This window comes from Gossypium arboreum, chromosome 1 (assembly GCF_025698485.1).
Source record: "Gossypium arboreum isolate Shixiya-1 chromosome 1, ASM2569848v2, whole genome shotgun sequence".
NCBI classification, from domain to species: Eukaryota; Viridiplantae; Streptophyta; class Magnoliopsida; order Malvales; family Malvaceae; genus Gossypium; species Gossypium arboreum.
The window spans coordinates 1702579-1706448 of record NC_069070.1 but is presented as its reverse complement, the minus strand read 5'-3'; the positions used below and the strand labels follow the sequence as shown (position 1 = coordinate 1706448).

Here is a 3870-nt window from a genome sequence, read left to right as displayed (position 1 = left end):
TCCCTTTTTCTTCTATATAAGATATCTAGTCCTAGATTTACAAATCTATATATATTTAAATATTTTTAGGATTTGTTGATATATGGTATCAACGGAAGCGGAGAAAGAGAGAGTATTCTAGTGAAGAAGCAGAGAAGAAAAAGATCCCATCCCCTTAAAGAGGGTCTTTAGAAATATACATAAGGGAGTTTTTCGGGATGAATTTCGAATCGGTAATGGACATCTTATCTCGACAAAAAAAAAATGATTTCTTTTGTTTGATAATAATAAATATTAAATTTAAAAAATTTATTTATTTCATAAATTTAATTTAATTTTTTTAACATAATAATTTTATCTAATTAATATCATTTTAAATAGTTTTGCTTAAAAGTTAAATATATAATTTGAATAATCTTTTAAAAAGCAACTCAAGCAACCGAACAAAAAAGGGGGAAAAAGTAGCTTTCAATGGCAAATTATTTTTGTTTCAATACTTTCAATAGCAAAAAATAGTCAGTCTATATTGGTATGTACTGTACTCGTCCTTGGTCTACCCACAATATGATATTTTTTATGTAGCTAAATTCAAGTCAGTTTAGTTTTTATTGTAAAAAAAGAGAATATATATTAATTTTTAAATATAAATAAATTTATATACGATTTATGATAAAATTGTACTTTAGTAAAGATTGGCCTCGCTAAGAGTTTAGTTTTAATTTGGTCGATTGTCATGCTACATATAGTGGGTCTAAATGACCCTTAGAAGATTAATAGAGAAGAATATTTGCTAACACTTGTCAATTTGTCACAACCTAAGTCTGGAATCACTTTACATTCATTCCAATAGTATTCCTAATTGGCAATTCGTCACTCTATCATCTCTACTTAGAGTAGAGAACTTGATTATTAGGACTCGCGCCAAGCCAACCTCCCCCCTATTAATGAAAGACCATTTCTTATTTAGTCTTGTTGGTCATTATTTTTTTATGTAGTTATCTCTTAGTTTTCTCTTATTTTTAGTTATTTGGTTTATTTTTGTATAATCTAAATTTTTATCTTATTTGTAAATCACTTATATATATAAGTGTTTTCATAAATCAATGAATGTAGAACAACTTTCTATCTTTTTTTTCTAAAAACCTTTTATGGTATCAAAGCTTTTTCTTTTTATAATACAATCACCTTACCGTAACTCTCTCCTTAAATCTTTTAATACTTAAACCTTAAATCTTAGTGGCTTTCCACACCATGCATGATATAAACCACCACTATAGTCTATCACAATGCCTTGTATAAATTAATTGTTATGACAATTAACGTTGCCCATGAAAAACTAAACAAAAAGCTATGTCTTTACCTTTAGAGAACTATCATCATCATGAACAAGAGATCAAGATTCCATCCATTATCATCACTAAGGTGGACCCAACACTAAGACCAAATGATGTTGTAAAAACTTATCATTCATCATTTCCACAATTTCAACGATGGAGCAACAACTTTATCCTTTCATTCTTGCCATGTTACATTGTCAAACGAAGTTAATTCTTTTGAAGTCACATTATTCGAACTACACCTTCCAAGATAAAATTTTCAAAAATTATTTAAGGACCACACCTTATTAAATATTAGCGACCTTATTCTTAAATGATAGAATTGATTCTCGACGAAGTCTTCACCAAGTGAAGAAGCCAAAAGTCTTGTAAACAAAGGGAGGATCTAATTGATAGGAAAGGAAAAATCTCAAACTTATTTTCTATAAGAATGTATAGAAATAGATATAGCAGAGTTTCTGTTATTCGTATTAACAACTATTTTAGGATGAATGTTTTTATGTGATGTTATCAATTTAATAACTATTTGTGTAGCTTTAGAATGTTTCAAATTTAGGCTCCTACCTATTATCTGGATATACTAAGAACAATGTATGGTCTAATGAGACTATTACGAAATATTTACTCATAAGTGGGGCGAGTTCTTCTTTTCTAGGGATAAAAATAATAATTTTTAGGAACTTGTTCACCTGAGGCATATGATGCAACGAGATGCTTAGAAGTTAGGGTGAACATGTTCCTAAGTTTGACTGAAGAAGGTGTTATAAACTCCTTTGACAAGCTAAAAAGTACAATACTAATAAGTGCCAAGAGTTCTTTGATAATTGTTCAGAAGAAATGTAGAACAACTATAGCATCTCAACAAACCAAGGATGAAGGGGTAAGTGAAAACTCGCTTCAAATAGGTGTAAAGGAAGCATCTTCCATTAGCCAGAACATAGCTTATCCGATATGTCGCTGATGTAACTAAGAACTTGTATTTGTAATGAGGATGTTTAAGACATATGGAGTTTCAACATTATTATCATTCCTGCAATGGTAGAGGAACACGATCGTTCTTCCCTAGCCACCAAAGCATTCTCTGTTTGGAATTTCAAAAAATTGATATCCATTCTAAAGAACAAAATGGTAAGAATGGAAAAACAAGAAATAAAAAAGGAATTTTTCAACCAAAGACAACAAAAGAAGAAAAAGAGCAAGTGCAAAGAAAAAGTAGAAGCAAATAAAAGTTTCAGATCCACAAAGGGACTAAAATGAACCACAAAAGGAAACAATTGTGACAACGAAACAGTGTTGTTTCAAAAACCCCAATTAGAGTTGAGCTGTCTAAGAACAATCAATGAAGAGGCACGATGATTCAGAGAATTAATTTTTGAAGTCTAGAACTTCTAAAGCCTCACCAAAGATTCGCTAAACCTGAGTCAATAATCTATCTTTAATCTTTAATCTAGGGGGCAATAGTTATACGCAATTAAGTCAAACCCTTGCCATACCATCCAACGCATGAAGATGAAGATATAATTCGACGAAGGTCGACCTTGCCAAGAGCTTAGTCCGCCGAATGCCATGTCACATAGTTGGTCTTTTACAATCCCTGGATGATATAGGGGAAAAAGCACCTACTAGCACCCATTAACCTGTTACCTCCTCATATTTAACATTTTTCATTTGTACCTTTGAAGTAAAGTGCTTAATAATTGAGACCAAGCTAACCTCCCTCCAGCACCAAGGAAGACACATAGAAGAGCTCAACTACTTATAATACAATTACCATGCCACGACACTCTCCTAACTTCTTTATACAACTTAAACCTCCAACTTTAGTGGCTTTCCGCACCATTCACAATGTGAACCACCACTATAGTTTGTCCCAACACCTTGCATAACTTATTTGCTATAACAAAAGTCAAGAAGTTAGTTCCTCAGCTCTAGTTTTATTCGCGAAAATTGAGAAGTTGATTCAGTTGTTGATAAACACGTCAACTTAAACCATTGAATTTTTCTATTTTGTTGTATATAAATGATTGAACCACATATTTTTTGTTGATTCCTTTCATATAAATGGTTAAACTATTAATTTTTAAATTAATGATTTAGATGTAATCCAATCAAATTAATTTCTCAATTTTTGTAAGATATTTTCATAGAGGAAATGTATAAAACAGACCCATAATAAACAACAAATGTGATTTCGTTATCATTAATTTGGTTAAAGGTAGCTTTCAAGAGGTCAAAAACCACCTAAGAAATTCCCTCCTCTCAATCATATTGATACATCCATATCTTAGGGATCTCGAAGTGAAAGGATATATGATACTAACAGGCCATATCCAATTAACTATGTTCATTGAAATCTAATCACATAACCTTTGCTATGGATTATTTGACCCACCTCTTTTTCAAATAAAAAATTGGGGTCCCTAAAAATCCTTATAATGATACACATATTTCTTATACTGGTAGGTATTTCTCACCATAATGTGAGCTATACATAGAAGGCCGAAATCTATCCCAACACCTTTTTAAAATTTTCAGAACTAACCCAAAATCCAAT

General features: G+C 31.2%; 1 long non-coding RNA gene across 1 annotated transcript; it reads right to left on the bottom strand.

Moving 5' to 3' along the window:
* Positions 1 to 2105: 2105 nt before the first annotated feature.
* On the bottom strand, positions 2106 to 3343 carry LOC128281675 (uncharacterized). Its single transcript, XR_008272073.1, has 2 exons — positions 2810 to 3343; positions 2106 to 2397 (listed from the first exon to the last, which is right to left on the bottom strand). It is a non-coding gene; the product is annotated as an uncharacterized LOC128281675 (long non-coding RNA).
* Positions 3344 to 3870: the final 527 nt, after the last annotated feature.